The sequence below is a fragment of the Vombatus ursinus genome, unplaced genomic scaffold (assembly GCF_900497805.2).
Source record: "Vombatus ursinus unplaced genomic scaffold, bare-nosed wombat genome assembly UNPS02014816.1, whole genome shotgun sequence".
NCBI classification, from domain to species: domain Eukaryota; kingdom Metazoa; phylum Chordata; class Mammalia; order Diprotodontia; family Vombatidae; genus Vombatus; species Vombatus ursinus.
This window is the reverse complement of record NW_020954594.1, coordinates 7,989,642-8,016,003: the sequence shown is the minus strand read 5'-3', so window position 1 is coordinate 8,016,003 and position 26,362 is coordinate 7,989,642. Positions and strand designations below refer to the sequence as shown.

General features: G+C 37.5%; 1 protein-coding gene across 2 annotated transcripts in view; it reads left to right on the top strand.

Annotated features, from left to right (window-relative positions):
- Nucleotides 1-26,362, top strand: part of LYPD6 (LY6/PLAUR domain containing 6) — a 161,272-nt gene that overhangs the window by 30,696 nt on the left and 104,214 nt on the right. The gene's annotated exons all lie outside the window — the stretch shown is intronic.

The window sequence follows — 26,362 nt, the reverse complement described above, 5'->3', positions numbered from 1 at the left end:
TCTAGGTCCTCAGGTGCAGTCCTTTGACTGAATCCAAATTTCACAGAATAAATCCCCTTAATAAAAGTATTTGTTTTGTAAAATTTGGACTCAGTCAAGAGGCTGCACCCTAGAAGGCCACATGTGGCCTTGAGGCCACAGGTTCCCCACCTCTAGCACGTAGTAGGCAATTAATAAGTGCTTGTTGACTTGGCTTGACTTGCTAAATGGTTTCACAAGAAACAGAGCTAGATGGGTGTAGTCCAGCTTGATCAAAGAATTCTTCTTGGAGGAGGAGGGAATATCAACTGTCTCTCGAAGGTTGGGTAGGGATTAGAGGTGTTGCTGATACTGGCAATAGTCAATTAACCATTCTGGGCAAAGCCATAAGGGAAAATGTACAGATGGAAAGGGTTTAAATCATTAGGGTTTTGTGCCTGTGTGTGAGCATACATTTGTATATTTAAGCACAACAAATAATATCATTTGCAAGTGTAGAAAGCAGTCATTAGGGGAGATAAAGCCCAATCCAGTTTCCTTCCTGCTCCTAGTAATGGAGAAAGCTCAAATGCTGGCATTAATTATTGGCATTTTAACAATACTTTGCTAGTGTGGAAATTCTCATTAAAGGCAATGTTTGTAATTGAATTTTTATAGAGTTATTTTATTTTCAGCATAATGGACTAACCTAGTCATAATTTAGACTTTATTCCCGTGTTTAGTTTAGTAGTGGGAGGCGATAAATGATTGTTCCAGAATTAAAAGATCACTGTATTCACATGAGATACAGTTTATATTGTTAAGGGCAAAATGCACATTACTATTCATGCCTTTTTAATTGACGAGCCTTTAAGGCTTTTGAAAGCTTTTAAAAGTTGTTTTGTCAACATTAGACCAGATGCCTTGTAATTATGGTAGCTCTTCTCCCAGTTAAATTCTTTTAATAATGTGTTCAACCTGCCCTTGCCAAAGTGCTTTAAACCTGTGATATATACCATAGAGAGCCTTTGGTTTACTTACAGATGGTTTGAATTTTCTGGGCAACTATGTACTAGAATTTTCATGGAAATTTCAAAGAGTAAAATTTAGTGATTTCAAAGAGATTTGAATTAATTTGAAATGGTATATATAAATGAATTCTAATTCTTAAGATTTACACTTGATCCATGATAACCTAAATACCTTTATGTCATAAAACTTTTTTTCCACCAAGGTCAGGAATTCTTAACCTAGAGTCCATGGTTAGATTTCAGGAAATTTGTGAAATTGGATGGGGGGGGGAAGTCATCTTTATTAGCACTAACCTCTAGCTAAAATTTGGCATTCCCTTTGATGATTTAAAAGTATGACTCTGAGACAGGGCTCCCTTCACCAGACTGCCAAAGGGCTCAGATCACAAAAAAAAGGTTCAGAACCCTTGGATTGGACACTGTATGTAATAAGGCTGCTGTCTCCATTTTGTCAATATGTCATTCGAAGATCCTAATGGTGAAATATATTTTGGACCAAAGGCATTATGTTTTAATAAGAGATCATGGTTTGCTAATAAGCATTGGTTAGGAGAAACAACTTACACTTGCTATAGGCAGATAATTACCTATGGCAGGTACTGCTACTTGGCTATTCCTCTGATAGACTCTGTTTTAGTGGCTTGACATTTAGAGCTCTATCTCTAAAAGCCTGAAACCTGATTCATTCCCCAGGAAGATGGAAACCAAACCATTTCCTGGTCAGGAAGAGGAAAAACATCCTTTTTCTCGAGTCTCCTGATAGGTTGCCCCCTCCAGATTGTCTTAATTATAGAGAAGGGAGAGAAAAGAGGAAGATTTGCTACTCTGCAGTCAGGTGCCCTCTATGAATGTTTGCAAAATAGCTTACTTTTGACTACTTTATTGGTGTTAATATTAGGGTGTTGCTGAGGCACATGGAGCCAAAACCTGCATCTTATTATAACATCTGTCCACTAATCCTAGTTCTTCATTTAGTCTAAAATTTCCTAATTCCTAAAATTATCACGAAATTTTGGTCCCTTGGTGATTGCCAGAGGAAAATAGGTAACATGATAGAGTGCTGGACCTAGGGTCAGGCAGATATGAATTCAAATCCAGTCTTAGGCACCTACTAGCTGTGTGATCCTAGGCAACTCACTTAATTTCTCTCTGTCTCAGTTTTCTTATCTGTAAAATGGGGATAATAATAGCACCTACCCCACAAGGTTATTGTAATGATCAAGTAAGACAACATTTGGAAACAGCTTTGCAAACCTTAAAGTGTTTTATAACGATGATGATTGTTATTATATCATCATTGTTATTGCCAGAAAGCCATGCTAACATTATAGCAGTCTTAAAGCTATTTGACCACTGAGAGTGCCTACTGGCCTTTTGGGCCTACATTGCCAGGTTTGTTCAGGGGCTGCAGGTAAACCACATAAGACTTTTCTCCTTTGGATTTTGAATAACCCTTTGTCTGCACTGTGATATATAGAAGGGATAAATACTTTAGGCTAGGCATTTCTTGTGTTAAAAAGCACATTTTATCATAGGATCAGTATCTCAGAATAAGAACCCAAGTGTAGTTGAGTTCTAAGAAATCCAGAGAGGAAGCCAGGTATCTCTGTGCAGTCTCAATGGTAAAGGGACAAGCTGAAATTCTGTGCCCTTCATTCTTCACACATAACAAAGGTAAAAAAACAAGTTGTGGCAGAATTGATCTGAGTCATAAAGCTCTTAATCTCTGAAACATGGGAGACCGAAGATGTTCCATCATTTTCAGCTCAGGGTAGATAGTTCTTTAACATAGAGATTCCGAAATATGGCATTATTACGAAGAGAATGAGAATTTAATTAAAAGTTTCTGAAACTAAGTTAGTTAGTTTTCCCCTGTTGGTCCCAAACCAATTTCATGTATTGCCCAAGTTACATTGGGTGCTCCTTCTCTGTGTTGCAAATATTCTATCTGGATACATCAAAGAATAAACCTGTGGATCTCAGCCTTCTTATTATTTATCAAAGTTTTTAATTAACTTCACCTTTTTTTTTTGGCAGAGTGAGGGAGAGAATAATGCGTTTTTTTTTTCAATCACACAGCTTCCATTTGTGTGATATCAGTTGAGGTAGAGTACTGTGGTTTCACCACAAATACTCCTCCTATTTGTCTGGGTGAGAGCCCACAGCCTAGCTAATCTGAGCATGTAAACACTAGCATATGAGTTATTAAAGCCTTGCAAATAGTTTTAGAAAAGCTTTAGGGCTACAAAATTCATCCAAGGACTAAAAATCTGGCTTTGGTACCATCCAAAAATCACAAGCCTCACCTGTACTCACATGTTACTGAGGGTTTAAAAAAATAAAGACCTCAGGTTCCTATATGTTATATATAATCAGCTCCAAAACAATCCTGCCATCACCAAGGCAAAAGGGTAGAACTGTCCCTCCCCCATTATAGAATTTTTGAATAACAGGCTCATCTCTGCTGCCAGAATTCTAGAGAAAATATCTGAGAAGTCTTTGCTTCTGTTAGAATGCTTTCAATGGTGTTGATGGTAGGGGAAGAGGGCTGTCTCCAGTCATCCTGATCCATATCTTACCATTGGACTCAGATGGCTTCAGAGGAGAAAATAATGCTGGTGACTTTGTACAGCCCTCCCTCACTTAAATTCAATTCACTTGTGTGTCATGACATCATCTCCCTGATGTCATGGTCCTTTTCGAAAACGATAGACAAATAGCAAAAACCTCTGGTGGGAGGAATATGGTGGGTGGTGGGGTGAGGGGGAAGAGAGCTCACTACTTGCGCCCTTTCAATTTTTGGACATTCCTTATTATCCTACCCATATTTCCAAGCTCCTCCACACATCCTACTCTACATTGATACTCTACAGGGAACCACCTTTGAAATCAGACATCCTTCCCTTTCCCTGGAGTAGATAAACTTAAAGGACAAAAACTTAAAGACATCTACTTCCGAAGTAATTCTCTCCTGCCTTATAAAGTACAACTACAGTTCAGCAGACACTTCATATGGGATTTCCTCATGTACTGGTAGATAGTTAAATACATTACACACATACTGTTACGTTAAGTATCAGTCAACATGCCAGGGATAATCAGACCTTCAAAAGAAGTGATTTTTTTTTTTCTTTTTGATGAGGCAATAGGGGTTAAGTGACTTGCCCAGGGTCTCACAGCTAGTAAGTGTCAAGTGTCTGAGGCTGGATTTGAACTCAGGTCCTCCTGACTCCAAGGCCAGAGCTCTATCTGCTGTGAGTTGCCCCTACAGCAAGTGATTTTTATTGCTAAAAAATATTACTCTGGCATACTTCTCCCTCCAACCCTCCACATAAAAACATATATGTATATTTATTTTAGTCTTGGAAAGGAATGCTTTTTTCTTCTGCAGCCTTCATCATAGCCTTTCTACACACACACACACACACACACACACACACACACACACACACACACTTTCTGTCTAGCCAATATCATTTTCTTGGTTGCTTCTGCATTATTTTTTTTCAAGGAATCTGCATAATTCCCAGTCTCCTCTCTGTCCCCATGTTGCTTATGAGCAGGCAGAGAAAGAGTAGAAAGGCTGTTGAAGGCAGGAGAAGATGAACTAATTTCAAGACCAACAATTCAGGAAAGACAGGAGAATTACCACCTACTCCCTTCCTTAATCTTGAATAATCTTTATCTTCCTTCTGGGATTTCAATAGGAATAATGTTTAGGACGTATAGAATACTTTAAAGTTCGTGAAAAGTTATACGTGTGGCACCTTATTTAATTCTTACAACAACCCTGTGAGGTACATGCTACCTTTTACAGATGAGGAAACTGAGGCTGACAGTGCTTAAGTGACTTGCTTAGAGTCATACAACTAGTGTCTGAGGTAAGATTGAAATCCAAGTCTTGCTGACTACTAATTCCAAATTCTATCAACTACACCATCAAACTGCAAAACAGAAACCAGGGTGGGATCAGCTTCTTCCCCAATACTAATTACCCAATACAAAAGAGCATTCCCCAAATGTGGTCATTGAACTTCTGACTGAAGACCTCTGACAATGGGGAAATCACTGTCTTCCAAGGCAGATCATTCTTTTGTTTCTGTTCAGTAGTTTCAGTTGTGTCTGCCTCTTTGTGACCACAATTGGTGTTTTGGTTTTTTTTTTTGATAATTCGGGTCTTTTATTTATTTTGGGGGGGTTTATTTTATTTTATTATGTTTTATTAATTTATTTTGAATTATCAACAATCACTTCCATAAGCTTTTGAGTTTAAAATTTTTCTCCCCCCCACCTCCCTTCCTAAGATGGCGTGCAATCTAATGTAAGCTATACATATACATTCCTATTAAACATATTTTCACATTTGTGATATTGTACACAAGAATTAGAACTAATAGGAGGAACCACCAGAAAGAGGAAACAAAACATAACAGAAGAAGAAAAAATAGCAAATAGTATGCTTCGATCTGCATTCAAACTCCATAGTTCTTTCTTTGGATGTGGATAGCATTTTCCATCATGAGGCTTTTAGACTTGTCTTAGATTCTTGTATTGCTGAAAGGGGTTAAGTCTATCAAAGTCAATCATCACTCAATTCTCCTGGTTCTGCTCACTTCACTCAGCATCAAACCATACAAGTCTTTCCAGGGTTATTTGAAGTCTGCCTGTTCATCATTTCTCATGGCACAATCGTATTCCATTACATTCATATATCACATTCACAATTATGATTACTATGTGTCTTTCTCTCCATCCTTCTCCCCGCCCCCACCCTTTATGATGCTTTTCTTTCTCTTTTCTCCTTTTCCCTCCTCACTAATGTTTTGCTTTTGACCATGGCCTCCCTCCTCAGTCCTACCTCCCTCCTATTAGCCCCCTCCCTTTTCTTTCCCCTTTTCCCTCCTACTGCCTATAGGGCATGTTAGATTTCTATACCTAACTGATCATGTTATTCCCTTCTTGAGCCAAATCTGATAAGAGTAAAGTTCAAACAATGCTCATCTGCCTTCCTTCTTTCCCTCTGCTGTAATAGGTTTTTGTGCCTTTTCCTGTGACGTAATTTACCCTTGTCTGCCTCTTCCTTCCCTTTTCTCTCAGTTCATTTTCTTAAGTAGATCAGATTAATTCACTTACTTGGATTCATTTAACCCACTTGATTAGATTTTTTTCATCATTACATCAAAGTCAATTTATTCCCACCCCCTTTACGTATACCCCTTTAACATGGTGTAATAACAATACAGTTCTCAATTGTTAGAAGCATCATCTTCCCTTGTAGGGATGTAAACAGTTTGCCCTCATTAATAACATGTTGTTTCTTTCTGTCCAATTTACCTTTTTATATCTCCCTTGAGTCTTGTATTTGAAGATCAAATTTTCTGTTGAGCTCTGGTCTTTTTATCAGGAAGTTATGGAAGTCCCCTATTTCGTTGAATATCCATCTCCTCCCTTAAAAGATCATACTCATTTTCTCTCGGTAGTTGATCCTTGGTTGTAATCCAAGCTCCTTTGCCTTACGGAATATCATATTCCATGCCCTATGGTCTTTTAATGTAGAAGCTGCAAGGTCCTGTGTAATCCTGACTGTGGTTCCACGATATTTAAATTGTTTCTTTCTGGCTGCTTGCAATATTTTCTCTTTGACCCGGTAATTTTGGAATTTGGCTACCATATTCCTTGGTGTTTTCAATTTGGGATCTCTTTCAGGAGGTGATCAGTGGATTCTTTCTATGGCTATTTTACCCTCTGGTTCTAGGACCTCAGAGCAGTTTTCCTTTATGATTTCCTGAAAGATATTGTTCAGGCCTTTTTTTTATCGTGATTTTCAGACCGACCAATAATTTTTAAATTGTCTCTCCCAGATCGATTTTCCAGGTCAGTTGTTTTACCTATGAGATATTTCACATTTTCATCTATTTTTTTCATTCTTTTGTTTTTGACTGATTCTTGCTCTCTCATAGTGTCATTAGCTTCCATTTGCTCAATTCTAATTTTTAACAAATTGTTTTCTTCTATTAGATTTTGTACCTCCTTCCCCATATGGACAATTGTATTTTTTAGGGACTTGTTTTCTTCAGTGTACTTTTTTTTTCCAGTTGGCCAATTGTATTTTTTAAGGACTTGTTTTCTACAATTAATTTTTGTCCTTCCTTTCCCAAGCTATTGATTCTCTCTTGCATACCTCTCATTTATTTTCCCATTTTTTCTTCTACCTCTCTCATTTGACTTTTAAAATCCTTCTTGAGCTCTTCTAAGAAGGCTTTTTGGGCTTCAGACCAGTTCATATTCCCTTTAGAGGTTCCAGAGGTGGGTTTGTTAACAATGTTGTCCTCTTAAGAATTTCTGTCTTGATCTTCACTCTTCCCATAATAAGAATCGATCGTACATTTCTTTTTGCTCATGGTGTTTGCTTATTTCCTGGCCTTTAAAGAGACTGGGCTCTCCTGCTGGGGAGCAGAGGGCACTGACCCATGCTTCTTGTGTTGGGAACCTAGGGCCTAGTCACTGGTTTTGTGTGCTAGGGCCTCCAATATTGGCAGTTGGAGGCTGCAGGATTCTGGCAGCTTACCTGGAGTTGGTTTGGAATTAGTAACACTGGAACTCTAGGCGTAGGATTGGGTAGTGTGGCTCTTGGAGATTTCCTGCTCACCTAGGCCTTTCCTTCCTTTCGATTTCTTCAGCTCCTTCATATGGATGTTGTAGGATGTTTATCCACCTGGGACCCCTTGGAGTGCTGCTTCCCTTAGTTTTGCTGAGGCACTGGGAGAGCCGGTTACTGTAGAATGCTGAGGCACCTGGTGGTTTTCTGATCTGGTTTCCACCAGTCACCCCCCTCAATGAGGCACTCTGGGGTCCAGGTGTTGGTGTTTGCCTGCTCCACCACCTGGGCTTCAGGATCTCCTTCTGGTATGCTGAGGTGGGGCTTTCTGCTAGCTTGCTGAGAGGCCTCCTATTCTGTACTGCTCCCCTTCCCCTAGGGCAAGAGGGGCCTTTCCCATTAATCCCTCAAGCTACCTGAGCTATTGGGCTGCTGCACCTCATCTTCTGGTTTAGCTGTTCCAGGGTTTTTCCTGGGATGATATTTTCTGGGCTTTTAGAAGTTAATCTTTGATGTTTTGTTTGTTTTTTTGACAAAGATACTGGAGTGGTTGGCCATTTCCTTCTCTAGTTCATTTTACAGATGAGGAAACTGAGGCAAACAGGGTTAAATAACTTGCCATGGTCACACAGCTAGTAAGTGTCTGAGGTCAGCTTTGAACACATAAAGATGAATCTTTCTGACTCCTGGCACTATCCACTGCACCACTTAGCTTCCCTAATATAGAGTTATTTATAATTGTTAGGAAGTTTCCTCTCATATCAGGCCCAAATTCACCTTTCTGTGGCTTCTGTCCTGGGCTCAGCAGACCAAATCTAAATCATTTTCCTTCAGACTGGCTTCCTTCTTTTCTTCTAACAGACTTTGTAATCTTTGGAGAGAGCTGTCAAATATTTCCTAAGTCTTCTCTTTTGTAGTCTAACCATTCCCAGTTCTTCTGATTGCTCTCCATATGGGATGCTTTTATGTTCCCTTGCCATCTTGGTCACCCTACTCTAGATAATTTTAAGTTTGTCAATATCCAATCTAAAATTTAGTGCCATAAATTGGACAAGATGCTGCATAGATGGTCTAATGTAGGGAAGAGTACAGAAGGATGACGATAGTGAACCATACTACCTCTCATCATTTTTAGGATACCATGCAGATTAAGATTAAATCAACCTTTATGGCTGCCATCTCATGCTGTTCACTCATCTTGAGCTTGTAGTGCAATAATACCCTCAGACCTTATTTACAAAAACTTTTGTTTAGATACATTTCTCCACAATTTATTTTTTAAAATGTATCCTTTTTTATTGATAACTTTTATCTTTATGCATCCCAGTTTCTAAATATAGCTGTCTTCATTCCCCTATCCACAGAGACATCCTTCCTTATAACAAATATTTAAAAAGCAGTCCAGGAAAACTAACCCAACACATCAACCATGTCTGTCAGTAGATGCAGTACTTCATATCCATTATTCTTCACTTTTCCAATGAAAGGAGGGTAGTTCTTCTGTGGGGTCAAACTAGGTCATTAGAATTATTCAGCATTTTTTTTTTGTTTGTTTTGCTCGGTTTTTTTTTTTTAACTCCGTCCATGTAGTTATTGCACATATTGGTATCCTGGTTTTGCTTATTTCTCTTTGCATCAGATCAGAAAAGTCTTTCCATGCTTCTCTGAATTTTTTATCTTTGTCATTTCTTATAGAATAGTCATATACCACAATCTGTTTTGTAGTTGAGTCATTTTCAGTCATGTCCAACTCTTCATGACCCCATTTGGGGTTTTCTTGGCAAAGATACCAAAGAGGTTTCGCCTTTTCCTCCTCCTGCTCATTTTCAGATGAGGAAATAGGCAAATAGGGTTAAGTGATTTGCCCAGAATTACACAGCTAGTAAGGTCTGAGGCCAGATCTGAGCTTAGGTCCTGCTGACTCCAGGGCCTGAGCTCCATCTCCTGTACACCTAGCTTGTTGAAACTGAGATTGAAGGAAATTTAGACTAGTAGCAGAAAGAGAGTAATTGAAAGAAATTCCACTGAAGGAGACAGGTTTCTGTTCAATATACAAAAGAATTTTCTAACAATTCGAGTCTTTCCTCCCCCAAATAGAGTGTGCTATTATATGAGTTACCTGCCACCATCAGTGTTCAAGCTAACTCTAGATGACTATTAGGCAGGGGTGGTAGAGGAAATCCTTGCATTGGGGAGAGGTTGGAATAGGTCATCCCTAAGGTTTCTAAGCTTTTATCATATATTAGGAATAATTTTGCATATGGAGATATAAAATATTTGCTTTATTTAATTATTTGTTTTGATCATCTGACTAGATAAAATGCTCGATCCAACAAGGGCTAAGGAAATTTAAACTTGCCCAACACTTTCTTTAAACCTCTTTAAAAATCTTTTAGAAATTTGTTCTGTGTTTAATGAAAATATGCTGTCCTTTGAATACCTAAGTATTTCTGTTGGCTCACTATACTTTATTAAAATAAGCAGCTTGAAATGGAGTTATAAATAGACTGTGTTACAATAGTTTTCCTGATCCAGTATTTTCAGCAGCTGCCTAAATATGTGACCCTGACTGTCAGTGAAAATGTTGAACTAGATTTTTCCCTAAATAAAGAGGGCTTATGAGCTTATGCTTCAAGTGCCTATATCAAAGTCAGAGTTGCACACATTATCATTGACAATGTGCAAACGTTTTATACAGAAAAAAAAACTGCATTTGTTTAAGAGGATTGATGAAGGATTTGCACATAGAGTTACCTGACATTTTTTTCCAAGGTCCCTTTTGGAATGTGCTTTCTGGGTGGCTGTAGAGATGGAACATATCAATAAAAATCTCACCTAGCCATGTTAACATGCTTATTTTATTTCTGCCATCTGAGTGATCATATTCCCTGAGAGCTATTTTTCTGGGCTTGTTGACTGATATGGCCATAAATATATCCCCAAAGGCTAAAACTGTAGCTATTTCAGCACAGTTGGAACAAAAATAAATGTCCCACTGTTTCAGTATTACAAATTATAACCCCATTCACTGCGGGATGAAATTTGAGGTAGAGGGTGTAACTCAACTTCCATTCTTTTCCATGAAAGCAGAAGTAAGATTTAAAAACAGATGGTTAATCTCACAACTGTGACTAGCTATTGGCTGCCTAGTTAATTCCTTGCTTTTTGAATCAAAGAGCCCATTATCTCCCAATGAGCCACCACCTTTTTCAAGAGTAATTGACTACCCTTCTTACCTGATGTCAAAAATTCTATGAGTTAGTTTCAAGCGGAGCTATACACCCTTGTCTTAGAGGGAACAAATAATATATTGGCTTTTTCTCATTACAATATAATTCATGCCAAATACAGTATGTACCCATAATTTAGTGTTGCTGGTTCTTATGTCAAGGAGTGAATGGCCAGAACTCTAAGAGGTGGGAAAGGAGAATAACCTTTCTTATATGAGTTTCATGGGTTACAGAGATGCACATGGTGAATGTAAGTAAATGGCAACATATAACTTAAAAGGAAGACAGTCAAAGCTGAGCAGGAATAGAAGATGTCATCAGGGAAATGTGTGATAGAAGTAGAACATAGGCTGGTCTCATGGTGAGGGTGAAGGATGACAGGTAGACAGCCAGAGTGCTCCCCTGTTACCTACATGACGTCAAGAGAAAGGTAAAGTTATGGCAGGGCATGGACAAGAGAAGGAAAAAATAAGCAAGTGTGGCTACATCATGATCTGCATCTCTGGAGGTTGCATCCAAATCAATGAGCCTGGAGATTCATGTGAGTTTTTGAAAGAGAAAGTGAGAGTTTGTAGGATCATTCATTTGCTATTAACTTAGTGCCTACTGTGTGCAAGGTGGGACAGCTAGGTGGTGCAGTGGATAAAGTGCTGGCCTTGGGAGTTAGGAAGACTCATCTTCCTAAGTTGAAATCTAGTCTCAGACCCTTACTTAGCTATGTAACCCTGGGTAAGTCACTTAACCCTGCTTGCCTCAGTTTCCTCATCTGTAAAATGATATGGAGAAGGAAATGACAAATCACTCCAGTATTTTTTGCCAAGAAAACCCCAAATGTGGTCATGAAGAGTCAGACATGACTGAAAATGACTGAACAACAAAGAAATGTTCAAGGCACAGAATTTCTGATTCTCCTTAAGGTTTTTTCCTCTCTCAGAAGTTGGGATAGTCAATTAAACTAATTCTTAAACTCATTTGTATTTATCTTCATCTTTCCTTCTCCCCACCATTTTGACTGTTGTTGCCCTCTGATTGGCTACATTAGTGCTTACTAGCACTTATTTTATAACACTGATTCTCAAACGCGTCTGAAATAATTTCCTCTACCCCATTTTCCCCTTGCCATGATTCTCTGTGCTCAAAATTATTCCTTTGTAAATACTTTACTTATTCCAATTATTGCTCTTTTGGCATTCTAACAAAGTTTAAAGGTGTTTAAGAAGGTAGTACTTTGGTACTCTCTAAAAGAAATTTGAGAAAGTGTGTTAATATCATTCACATAGCCCCCAGTTTGTTACTAATATTACCAAAAACTGTCCTATGCTTTTTTTTTCCAGCTAAACTAGGTTGTTAGGTCCCTGAGGTCAAGGACCCTGTTTTGTTTATCTTTGAATCTTCCCAAGTATCTAGCAGATATGTAACTACATAGCAGATAATAAGTTTGTTGAATGAATGGTTCCATGACCCCCTTAGAAGTTCTCTGATAAACTTATAAGTGGGTTCTAATTTTGGGTTGAAGAAATAGTAAAGCTCAAGGAAGAACAGTTGAATAACCATTGTTGAAATTTTGATCCAATAGATTTTTCTTTATAGTAGCTTATGTAAAGAGTATCAAGGAGGAAAAAAAGGTTGGAATCATGGCTATAGAGACATTTCAGATATATGTGTTTATCATTTACCATTTTCTCCTTGTTGAGAATTTGCTGTATTGAAATTCCCCACCTTGTCTAAACTTGAATTTGTCTTTATATCATTGCTTTATGAATGCAGTTACAACTTGATTGTATATAGTGTAAAGCTGCAACTAGCAGGGGCTAAACAGAACTTTGCCTTGGGGTGCTGATAACCAAGTAGACTGGATTCCTCCCTGTGAAAATAGGATTCCTCAACATGGTTACCACCATCATTGAACTCTGCCTTGTGACCCTCTAGAAGTATTCAATACAATTGTTCACAATTATTATCCTCATAGCACTCCTTTCCCAGGGCTGACCTTTCTTCCCAGTCCCCAGGGGAGCTGGGACTAGGACTCCGAAGGACAGAAAGACAAATTTATCTGGAGCAACTGACTGTACTAGGACTTCTAAGCCATCACTGTGCCACCCCCACACCCAACTGAATTTGTCCATTGTTGTTTGGGCTCTGATAGAGTGCAAATACTTGAACTTTACTTATGAAGCATATTATAGTACCCAAAAAAACTGGAATAGGAATTGTGACACCTGTCAAAAATTAATTAGCTGAGTGAAATGGAGCAAGCTTCTATGCTACATTTCTTAGCTATCTAATGGGCTAGCAGACTATAAACTCCCTGAGGACAGGGACTAAGTCATTTTCCACCTTTGTATTACTAATACCTTGCATGTCATAGACACATATTAAATGTTTATTGAACTTAATAGGGATAATAATACTTCCCTTACAGAATTCATCAAGTTGTTATGAGAATCAAACCAGAAGTTGTGTTAAGTCCTTGGAAAAGTATAGATTATGAAGGTGTGTATTCTTCAGTTGTCTCTGTGTCTATCTCTTCAATGTATCTTAACATGTATGATACCAGGGCAAAGATTTTTAGGGGGATTATGATATTTGGGGATAATGCCAATTGGAAGTTTTCATCCTGCCCCCATAACCCCCATCCTCTTCTAGTTGCTTACATTTTTATTGGTCTGATGACTATTTCTAAGGGCATATTAGGACGAAATTCCTACATCAGACCTTAAATCAAAGTCATATATGACTGACTTGTTCTGCATAGTACTGCATGTACACAGGCATTTGATGATGATAATAAGAGAACATAGTTTGAGAGAGAAAAAGTTACGGAACAGCTTTTAACAAGTTGACTCAAGTCTCCTTCATTCCCTGTTTGTGAATAATTGACAGTGGGTAATAATTGTAGGACAAAAAAAAATGCCCCCTTTCCTTCTCTCTTGCTTGTTAATAATGTAGACACTGCAATGCAGAAACCCAGAGAACCCTTGATCTACAGTTTCCAGTGTAGAGTAGTGTTGTTGTTTTTTAAAGTATGCTCTACAGAGTGCATTTCTGAAATACTATTTCAACATATGTAGTACATCAGTTGGAAACATAGCCAGCAGAATTCCCAGAGACAACTAGCAGCGATTTCAAATAAATTTCAGCAGAGCCTTGAGTGATAAGAGAGGGATTAATTTCTCAGTAGGAGTAGTTGTTTGTGGTACAGAATCCAAGACTAACAATGAGTTTGCAAATCCTGTGAAGTTCTGACCCTAGGAGATAGGGAGTTTAAAAGATAAACATGTGTAGAGAAATCCTATTCCTGTCCTCCGTTTCTGTTTCTCTTGGAACTCTTCTGATTCCTCATAAAATGCTTTAATTGGTAACTGTCTGAAATTTGATTTTGAGATTAGTTGAGCTCACTTGGACTGTGGAAAAACATGGCCTGATCAGACCTGCGCTGATTGGCAATTTCTCAACTTTCTGAATAACTAATGAGCTTCAGGGTGGCTAGTCCTGGCTGAAAGGACACCTGACTTCTTGCCATACCTTGTTTTCATTTGTTGCTTCTGCTATTTACTTGTCAGACATTCACACTCTTAGCACATCCTCAGCTGATCACCTAAGATTTTAACACCAAATGAAACTAATGCTAATGCTAAAGCATTTGGAAAGGGATTTTTTGTAGTTGTTTGTTTTTGTTTTTGTTGTTCAACGGTTTCCAACAGTGCTGGTTCCTTTCTCCTTTGTCATGGTAGCTGAATAAAACTCAGTGTACAGCTTAATTTTTGAAACATACTAGATCAAAATAAACCACTAATAGTGATTTTGGTTCTATTGTCATAAGATTCTGGTTATTGTGATGATGTTAATTAGTTAAATTGATCCTAAATGAGCTTTAGCACACAGACTAACTTAGGGAATTTTCTACTTAACACCTACTTTTTTCCAGTCTCAGGACTAGTAGAGAGCTGATGGCCCTTTGCATGCATGGTAGCCTGTGGGAAAACTTAACACTTCCTAGAGGAGAGCTAGCTGTATAACTAGGTATTCTAGGACCTGGAGCAAATTAAATTGAGCTGGAGGGGTAGCAGCAGGTGGCACTGAGATTTTGTTTCAGTGGGTTTGTTTGTTCTGAGAGAGAAAGAAGCCTCCTCTCCCACTAACTCTGCTGACCTACAGTGCCACTCCATTTCCTGGATCCCATCTGCCAACTCACACAATCCCCCTCAAGTACATTTTCATGGGGTGTGAGTTGGTGGAGAATTAAAATGCAGGGATAGTTTTCTCTGTGCTGCTTTGAGGAGGAGATATGACACCCTCTCCAATTTTGGTTTTAACATCTGGGATAAGACTTCAGCAGAAGAATTCCAGGGGTACAGAAAAAGGAACAGTAGGCTAGTGAAGAAACTGCATAGGAATTTGCTTAGTCTGCCTTGAGGAAGTCATTCTACTTTATCCAACATCATCTATTACTGACTGACATCTATTACCCTCTTCCCATCACATCTATTGAGAGGTAGTCTATGTCCCATTCCTATAACTAATAATAATTGTTAATATTTATATAACACTTTCATTTGCTTCTTACAGAAACTCTATTATTAAGGCATTATTATCCTGGGGGAAATACTTGAGGTATTATTATCCTGGAAAAAGTCTTCCAGGTATTATTATTATGCAACAATAATAATAACAATAATAATTTCATGAATGAGGAAACTGAGACTCTGTGGTCACATTACTAGCAAATGTCAGAGACAAGATTACAATTTGTCTCTTCTAACTTTACAACACTCTTTGCATTATCCCACTCTGATCACAGCTCTGTGGGATGGAAAGCTAGAATCATTTCCACTAGGCCATGCCTCTACCCTCCCTATAGTGCCTAGTCTCATTTGTAAAAATTGATGAAGAGTGATATGAACAGAAATAGAACAATTTGTATAATAATAACAACATTGTAAATGTTGAAACATTCACAATGAAACTTTGAAAGACTTAAGAACTCTGATCAACACAATGTCCAACAATAATTCTGGAAGACCTGTGATGAAACATCATGCCCATCGCCTGCCAGAGAAATGATGGACTTAGGGAGTAATTGAAATATCTATATCTATGTGTGTATATATATATATATATATGTGTGTGTGTGTGTGTCTGTGTGTGTCTGTGTGTGTATACACATATGTGTATATATAGCAATAAATTAGCTTACAAATAAATTAATCCAGCTTTCTAAAAATTACAAAAAAGATCTTTACTTAAACATGTACACACAAAATTGATTTTTTACTTAAACAGAATCACTTGCATTTTCATGAGTCAATGAACAAAGCATTCTATCATAACCAGAGGCTCTCAATACAGATTGTTTGGATGATTACCATGTTATCTATCATCTTCCAGGCACCAGTAAGTTTCTGGCCTTCTTTCCTCCAGACCTCTGTAAGCAAGAACATCTTACTCTATACATCTGTACTCTAATTGCCTCATATCTTTCTACTTAGATCTCCCTAAGACTTAGAGCCTGCATTTTTCAAGCCCACACTAAGCCACATGAGTCCTATTTCTATTTCCTATAACTCAACCACTAGCTACTATTGTAACTTCCTAAAAGTATTTCTCAGGGCAGCTAGGTGGTGCAGTGGATAGAGCACTGGCCTTGGATTCAGGAGGACCTGAGTTCAAATCCAGCCTCAGACACATAATACTTACTAGCTGTGTGACCCTGGGCAAGTCACTTAACCCCATTGCCTAGCCCCCCCAAAAAAGTATTTCTCTTTCTTAAAAACAGCTTAAAATTTATCTTATGTTAAAAAGATAACACTAAACTTTCATGGAGTAAATTGGTTGGAAACCTTTAAACTGACATATCTTTCTCTTATTCAACCTTAAAGCAAAAACAAATCTTAAAAATTGGAATTTATCAAAGCTAAGTTGGTCTTTAAGTCTCTATAGCTACATAGCTATAGATCTCTCTCTATATATATCTATATTGGCAGTGGGGGTGGGGTGTGTGTGTGTGGCATGGTTAATGCAGGAATTGGTTTTGATTGTCAAAAAAACAAAAAAAAACTTGACTCTGCTTTACTAGTCCTGAGAGGTGGAGTGGAGAGAGCCCTGGATCTAGCATTAAGAAAACTTGAATTGTAATACAACCTCAGAAACTTATTAGCTATGTTATCCTGGACAAGTCACCTAACCTCTGTTTGCCTTAGCACTGTAAAAATGGGGATAATAATAGCACCTCCCTACCAGGGTTCTTATGAGCATAAGATGAGATAATATTTACAAAGCACTTTGCAAACCTTAAGATGCTACATAAATACTAGCTGTGCATATTTGTTATAAGGATTTTTTTTTCTTCTTCAATGGAGAAGAGAGAGAGAAAATATATTTTTGTTGTTTAAACTAAACTAAACAACAATGAAGATGACAAAAATAAAAGTGATTTGTCTCAAAACTCTGTAATACAATAGTAGCTAGGGGTTGAGTTATAGGAAATAGGAATAGGACTCATGTGGCTTAGTGTGGGCTTGAAAAATGCAGGCTGTAAGTCTTAGGGAGATCTAAATAGAAAGATATGAGGCAATTAGAGTACAGATGTATAGAGTAAGATGTTCTTGCTTACAGAGGTCTGGAGGAAAGAAGGCCAGAAACTTACTGGTGCCTGGAAGATGATAGATAACATGGTGATCATCCAAACAATCTATATTGAGAGTCTCTGGTTATGATAGAATGCTTTGTTCATTGACTCATGAAAATGCAAGTGATTCTGAAAGCCATTCTCTCTCTCCTTTTTTGGGGGTGGTATGAGGCAATTGTGGTTGAGTGACTTGCCTAGGGTCACACAGCTAGTTAGCGTCAAGTGTCTGAGACCGGATTTGAACTCAGGTCCTCCTGACTCCAAGGCCACAGCCCTATCCACTACACCACCTAGCTGCCCCAAAAGCCATTCTCAAAAGTAAGTTTCTGTTTCATCAGGATTTAGATTAGTGAATGGGGAAGAATAGCTATGCCTAGACCTTTGACCAGAGTGGTAGTTCTCTGTTGGGAAAGGTTGATTCATTGAGTTTAAAACTTCAGGAAGGATGCATATGGATCAAGGAGGGAGGATTGAATTCAGCTCAGGCTGAATCAGCTTTTGAGCTCATGCTTACATATGTTTGACTGATGCAAAAAGATGAAAAATTAACTTGTCACCTTTTTTTTGTTCTCATGAACCATCCCTGATATTGTCAACTCATTCTTGGGAAGGCAGATCACAGAATCAGAAAGCTGACATTTTTATTCCGTTGAATAGACAATAAAAGAAATGCTTATGCCAGAGTTGAACCTATAACAAAGATGATTCACATTCTACCCCAGATAACCCAGAGAAAATTATTTCTCCCCTTGAAGAGTCAAGTTTTCTTAGCCCTCTTCCCCTTCTCAGTGGGCTGGCCCCACTCCTACTTCTAGGTAAGCTACTTTTCCTGGGTATCCACACCACAGATGTGTTCAGAATCAGTTTCGGATGGGGGTTGGAGGAGGGTGGAGAATCAATGGCAAAGGCAACTTCATGGCTGGCAACAGGTACACTGGCTGATCCTTTTCCCCCATGCCTTACCCCCTGGAAAATCAGCTCTAGCGTTTTCCCAATAACTGTATTCCTTTGCTTTTCCTTTGCACTCTACCCTCTGAAAACTTTCCTCTATTGTAGAGAGAAAATATCATTAAATATAGAATCATAGGATCTATGTTTGAATCCTTGCTTTGCTGTTTGTTACCTGTGTGGCCTTTGGTAAATCACTTCAGCTATTCTGGGCCTCAGTTTCCTACTTTGTAAAATGAGAGTGTTAGTTTCTGAATGAAATTTTAATTTTCTTCCATCTCTAAGTCAATGGTCCTATGATTCTAGATATTTTCCTCTCATATTCTTTCCATCTTCTGGTGCTTATTGAATATCAGTTTTTCTTCCTGATGATACCTCATCTCTTGGTATTTTTATAAGGCTAGTTACTCCTTTTCTTTCCAGTCCTGAGACATAGGAATACGAAGAGGAGTAGGCATATTCCTTGCAACTTAAAAAAAAATTATTTTCAGTTTCAAATTTTCTCCTTCCTGCAATCCTTTCCCCTACCTATTGAGAAGGCAAGAAATATGATACCCATTATACATATTAAGTCATGTAAAACCTATTTCTGAATTAGCCATGTTCTAGGGGAAAAAAAGAAAAAAGAAAGAAATGGGGAAAAATGCTTCAATCTGTATTCTGAGTCCATCAGTTTTCTATCTGGTGGTTTGCAGCATTTTTTTCATCATGAATTCTTTGGAATTGTGGTGGATCATCATATTGATTAGAGTTACTAAGTCACTGTTGATTACCTTTACAATATTTCTCTGTGTGAATTGTTTTTATGGTTCTGCTCACTTCACTTTTCATCAGTTCATATGTCTTCTCAGGTTTTTCTGAAACCATGTCCTTCACAATTTCTTACTGTACAATAGTATTCCATATATATATAACTTGTTCAGCCATTTCATTAAGATTACCAGTTTTATTGCCATGTAGTTGGGCAAAGTAGCTCCCGTTAGTTGCTTTAATTTCATCTTCATTGGTTGTTCATTCACCCTTTTTATTTTCGATACTGGTAATTGGGTTTTCTTCTTTCTTTTTTTAAAAAACAAACCAAATTAGCCAATTGTCTATCTATTTTATTGGTGTTTTTTTCATAAACCAGATTCTAGTATTATTTGTTGGTTTAACTTTTTTATTTTCAATTTTAACAACTTCTTTGATTTTTTGGGGATTTCTAATTTGGTGTTTAATTGAAAGTTTTTAATTTGTTGTTTTTCTAGGGGTTTTGTTGTTATTGTTGTATGACCAATTCATCGATTTACTCTTTTTCTCTTTTACTGGTATAAGCATTTAGAGATATAAAATTTCCTCTAAGTATTTCTTTGGCTGCATGCTACAAATTTTGGTATGTTGTCTCATTGTTATCATTATATTTAATGAAATCATGGATTATTACTATGATTTGTTCTTTGATCTATTCATTCTTTAGGACTTATTTAGTTTCCACTGCACTTTTAATCTATACTTCAAAAGCCCTATATTGAATGTAATATTTATTGCATTATGGTAAAAAAAAGACATATTTAGTAGTTTTGCTTTTCTGTATTTTTGTTGTGTTTTTGTGCCTTAATACGTAGTCAACTTTTGTGAAGGTGTTATGCACAGCTAAGAAATAGGTATATTTCCTCCTATTCCCAATCTATATTCTCCAGAGATTTATCATATCTGACTTTTCTAAAATTCTATTCATCTCCTTAACTTCTTTCTTTTTTTATGGTTAGATTTATCTAGGTCTGGGGAGTTAAATAGAGGTCCCCTACTATTATAGTTTTATTGTCTATTTCTTCCTATAACTCATTTAACTTTTATTTCAAGAATTTGTATGCTATGGCTTGCAACTTTTGAATCCTTTCTCTTCAACCATCTTATTTCTATTGAAATTTGTTTGTCCATTTCCTTTTGTTTCCTTTTTGTCCATTTCCTTTTTGTTGCCATCTGTGGACCTCCAGGTCACCATCCTCTTCCTCTGTAGGGAATACCTGGCTCATAGTCTTCTCCATCCAAACCCTGGGTCTCTTTGACTATTCTGACTTCCCATGAATTCTATTTCCAATGAACCATACACAAGACTTATCATACCTTTGTTCTCACCCACCCCCAATATATGTTCCTATCCCAAAATGATTTTGCCCCATATGTATAATTCCTAGTGTAGATCTAGTCTATACTATTAAAAAAAAAACTCATCCCTTGAATCCTTTAGTGTTCAGATCTCCATCTCTTGACAATGGTAGTTGGGTATGCACACAGTAGAATCACCTCACATAGGCATTTAACTTACTTAAATTCAAGTATAACTTGAGGTGGTACAATGGATAGAGCACCAGGATTGGAGTCAAAAAGATTTGAGTTCAAATTCAATCTTAGATCAGATCCTTACTAGCTGTGTGACCCTGGGCAAGTCATGTAAGCCCTCTCTGCTTCAGTTCCTTATCTGTGAAATAGGGACACATTGGAGAAGGAAATGGTGAACCACGTAAGTATCTTTGCCAAGAAAATGTCCATGGGTCCCGTGGAGTCAGACATGACTGCATGACTGAACAATAACAACACGATCATGAGAGCAAGATGGGTGTGTGTGTGTGTGTGTGAGAGAGAGAGACAGAGACAGAGACAGAGATTTAAACAGTTCAGATGATTCAGCCCACAATTCCACTAAAAAAAATTGCCTAGATATGCCCAATAGTGAACATGAGATGGGAAACAATAATTTACCCCACAGACTAGGATATGAGTGGGTTTAGGTAGTGTTTGAGTGGGTGGTAACACTAGGTGAGAAATATATTAGTGCGGTACTACTGTCATCTAAGAATAGTGATTGTTAAAGTACTTCACTCCAGCCCAAAAGACTCAGCCATTAGAGCCAATCCTTATTCTAAATTTAGAAATCTTGGTGCTGATGTCCCTTACCTGCACTACTTGTTGTGGAGAGATAGTAATTTTGATTACTGTACATGCTATTTTCACCTTGTGGACTGACTTTAGAACCTAACCCCAGTAAGGTGTAACTTGACTATAGTTTGGCTACTTATTTATTATTTATTCAACTCCCCTTCTAGAATAATGGCTTTAGTGCTGGAAGAGACTTTCGAGTTCTTCTAATCTAACTCCCTCATTTGAGAGATGAAGACATTGAGACCCAATGAGGACTAGGGCCTTGCTCAGGGTCACCCAATGATATAAGTAGCAAAACAAGAATTCAAACTTAAGTCTCTGATTCCCAATACAGCATTAAAATTCTTTTCACCATATCACTCTGCCATCCAAATAATTTTGTTATTTTTGCTCACTTATAAATTCACGTATTACATACAATATATTGTTATTTATATTTTTCACAAGGAAATATCTTCTTCCCTCTCCCCTATCTCCCTTCCTCTTGAATTAGAGTATAAACTCCTTGATGGAAAAGAATATGCTTTATGTCTCCCACAGCACCTAGCATATAGTTGGTGATCAGTAAGTACATTTTTGTTGACTTAAAAACACACACACACACACACACATACATACACTGAGTACAATATATTAATATTAAAGTAAAACATTCTCCCATATTTAACTACCTAGGATTTCAGATTTCCCATCTCCATATTAGGCTAGGTTCAAATCAATCTAGTTACATGAGATTGAAAGGTAATTTGAAGTAATACAGCCAGGAGGATCTGGGCTACAGTTCCATCTATAACACATACTGATTACGCGAGCCTAGTTGAGTCATTTAACCTCTCATTGCTCTAGGCAACTGTATCAAGACTTATAAATTGCAAAGAAATGCAAACTTGCATTCATAGGAGGAGTTTCTTATACCAGTGAGACAGCTAGGCAGCTCAGTGGATAGAGAGATAGGCCTAGAGTCAGGAAAACCTGAGTTCAAATTGGGCCTTAGACTAGGAAATACTAGCTAAATGACCTTTGGTAAATCACTTAACCTCTGTCTTGGTTTCCTCAATTATGAAACGAGATTAAAATGAGATAGTATTTGTAAAGCACTTAAGCCCAGTGCTTGGTACGTAGCAGGCTCTATGTAAATGTTTATTCCCTTCCTCTTTCCCCTCCCAATGAAATGATAGGCCCCGTCTCTATCTCTACATGGTAAACATTTTATGTTACCATGGTGACATGAAACAGCATGAAAAAATAATGAAAGAACAGTTTTCTTTCACAGTAAAAAGACCTGGGTTTCAAATACCAGCTCAGCCGAGTGTATGATCGTGGGCAAGTGGTTGTGTAACATTCCTGAGCATCAATTTCCCCATCACTAAAATGGGGATACTAAAAGTCGCCCTGGCTCTTTCATGGGGCTGTTGTGAGGATCAGATGAGATATTGAAAGTGTGCTGCAGTCCCGAAGTACTTTATGAATGTAAGTTAGTGTTATTTATTTAAGTTTTTCTCATCACCTTCCTTCCTACTCTCTCTCTCTCTCTTCTCTCCCTTTCCCATAGAAACAGCTTGGATTATAATCTCTTTGAGTTGGGAACCAAGTCTCCAATTTCCTCTATAATCCTCTGTGTACAATGAATGATCAAAAGGGCTGATGACTGATGTGAGAGATAATTTATGACAGCCCACTCCCCATTTGGCAGGAAGAAGTGTTGGGCTGTGTGACTTATAGACCCAACTGGCAGAAAGGTGTAGCTTAGAACATACATCACATACCAATCTTGTGTAACTACTTTGCTTAAGGCTTTTAAAAAATCTATAAACCCAACTAATGACTTTCCAAGAAACAATGCCTCAGTATAGCTCACTACTTGAATATATATCTTACAGGGTTTAGCCACATGCATTTTCAATTTTTTTGTTTGCTTGCTATACTGTCTATGAATTATATATATTCTCTCTTCTTATCCCTACCCCCACCCTTTTATGGGCTTTTTCACAAGCACATGTGTTTCCATTTAGAATTTTTAAAAATAATTAAGGCTTTTCTGGCAGCAGCAAAACACTGCGTAGGTAGATAAGAGCAGCCACAGACTTGACTTGAGCTGCAGACACTGCCTTTGACATCCCGCTGACCCCTGGCATTGAAAGAGTTTAAATGAACAAAAATAATAATAATTAAAAAATCCCAGGTAGCTCCTGCTTGTTTTTAGAATAGGCCCAAATCCAAGAGATTTGGGACTGGGCCAAGTTTCTTTTGGTTCATTTTCACAAACAAAGAAATGAATACAAACAGTTAGTTGGCTAGACAGGGCATGGAGGTGGAGTGTGGAGAGGAGTGCACTACAGAATTAGCCATTTATTTCCATAGGATGACCTTTTCTGCACTTTGGTACTAGATAAAGAAGAGTTTTTGAAAACATTGTTATGCTAACTAATCACCTTATTGAAGTTTTTCAAGGTTTTAATTCACTTATCAGAATTCTTGAAGTTCTTGTTTATAGACATCAAAATAAATCAAAAAAGATAGCATGCATTGAGAAAATTTAATAGGATTTAAAAGTTATATGAAGCAATATAATTTCCAGTGGGATTACTTCAATCAGGGTTATTCTTGCTCTCCTCTTACAATCATTTCTCCCTCTTCACTCTATTTTCCTAGTTAGCACAAAGTATTATGGGATTTCTCACCAGTATTATTCCTTACGGAAAGTTTGCTTCTTCAGTTAATTCTGAATAGGTTCATTTTTAGCATCATCAGATTTTCTGTTTTTTTTTTTTAATAATTAATTAATTTACTTTTAATTTTCAACATTCACTTTCATAAGATTTTGAGTTTTGAATTTTCTCCTCCACCTTCCCCCTCTCTCTCCCCAAGACAGCACACAATCTGATATATGCTCTACTTATACATTCATATTAAACATATTTTCAAATTAGTCATGATGTAAAGAAGAATTAGAATTAATGGAAGGAGCCACAAGAAAGAAGAAACAAAACAACAAAAAAGAAAGCAAATAGTATGCTTCCATCTGCATTCAGACTCCACAGTTCTTTCTCTGGATGTGGATCGCATTTTCCATCTTGAGTCTTTTGTAGTTATCTTAAATCCTTGCATTGCTGAGAAGAGCTACATCTATCAAGGTCAGTCATTGTACAATGTGACTGTTACTGTATGCAATGCTCTTCTCATTCTGTTCACTTCACTCAGCCTCAGTTCATACAAGTCTTTCCAAGTTTTTCAGAAGCCCACTTGCTCATCATTTCTTATAGCACAATAGTATTTTATTACCTTCATATACCATAACTTGTTCACCCAATTGACAGACATCACCTCAATTTCCAATTCTTTACCACCACAAAAAAAGCTGCTATAAATATTTGTGTACATGTGGGTCTTCTTCCCATTTTTATGATCTCTTTGGGATACAGCCCTAGAAGTGGTATTGCTGGGTCAAAGGGTATGTGCAGTTTTATAGCCCTCTGGGCATAGTTCCAAATTGCTCTTCAGAAAGAATGGTTGGATCAGTTCACAACTCCACCAACAATGCATTAGTGTTCCAATTTTCACACATCTTCTCCAAACTTCATCAATTTCCTGTTTTGTCTTGTTAGCCAATCTGATAGATGTGATGTGGTACCTCAGAGTTGTTTTGATTTGCATTTCTGTAATCAACAGTGATTTAGAACATTTTTTCGTGTGACTATAGATAACTTTAATTTCTTCCTCTGAAAACTGCCTGTTCATTTCCTTTGACTGTTTAACAATTGGGAAATGCATCATCAGATTTTCAAAGGGAAAAGGGAAGCATATATTACCTTTCCAACAAAACTTCAGGACTTCAGTTTTCTTTTGCACCTTTCTAATGTACTTATCATGGGGCAGCTAGGTGGTGCAGTAGATAGAGCACTGGCCCTGAAGTCAGGAGGACCTGAGTTTAAATCTGGCCTCAGACACATAATACTTACTAGCTGTGTGACCCTGGGCAAGTCACTTAACCCCAATTGCCTAAAATAATAATAATAATAATGTACTTATCATGACTAATTTTGCATTCTAGTTGTGTATTTCTCATTTGTCGCTATTAGATTGTGTTTCATGAGGGCAAGGACTATGTTTTATTGTGAAATGTATCTGGATTTCAGGAAGGTATTTGATGAAGTCTTTCATGATCTCTTTGAGATGAGGAGATACGCGTTGGATGATAGTATACTTAAAAGGATTCAGAAAAAGGTGAATAGCCATACCCCAGTGGTTGAATGATGAACAGATTTCAACATGGTAGGAGGTATCTAATGGCAAGTATACAGTTCTGTCCTCTAACATTTTAAAAAAACGAATATTTTAGACAAAGGCATAGTTGGCATGCTTATCAGACTTGCAGATGACACAAATTCAGAAGTGATAGTTAATGTGCTGGATGACAGAATTATAATCCAGAAAGGTCTCAGTAGGATAGAACCAATCTAACAAAGTAGACTGTAATCAGTATAAGACTAAAGTCCTTTATCTAAAGTGAAAAGGACCTACATATACAAAAATATTTGTAGCAGCTCTTTTTGTGGTGGCAAAGAATTAGAAATTGAGTGGATGCCCATCAATTGGGGAATGATTGAACAAGTTATGGTTATGAATATAATAGAATGCTATGTGCTATAAGAAATGATGAGCAGATTTCAGAAAAACCTGGAAAGACTTACTTGAACTGATGCTGAGAAAAGTGACCAGAACCAGGAGAACATTGTACATAGTACCAGCAACATTATGTGATGGTCAGCTTTGATAGACTTAGCTCTTCTCAGCAATACAATAATCTTAGACAATTCCAAAAGACTCATGATGGAAAATGCTATCCATATCCAGAGAAAGAACTATGGAGTCTGAATGCAGATCAAAGCGTACTATTTTCACTTTTTTTGTTTTTTTCTTTCTTGTGTTTTTTTTCCTTTTTGTTCTGATTCTTCTTTCACAACATGACTAATGTGGAAATATGTTTAATATGATTGTACATGTATAACCCATATCAGATTGCTTGCCATCTTGGAGAATGGAGAGG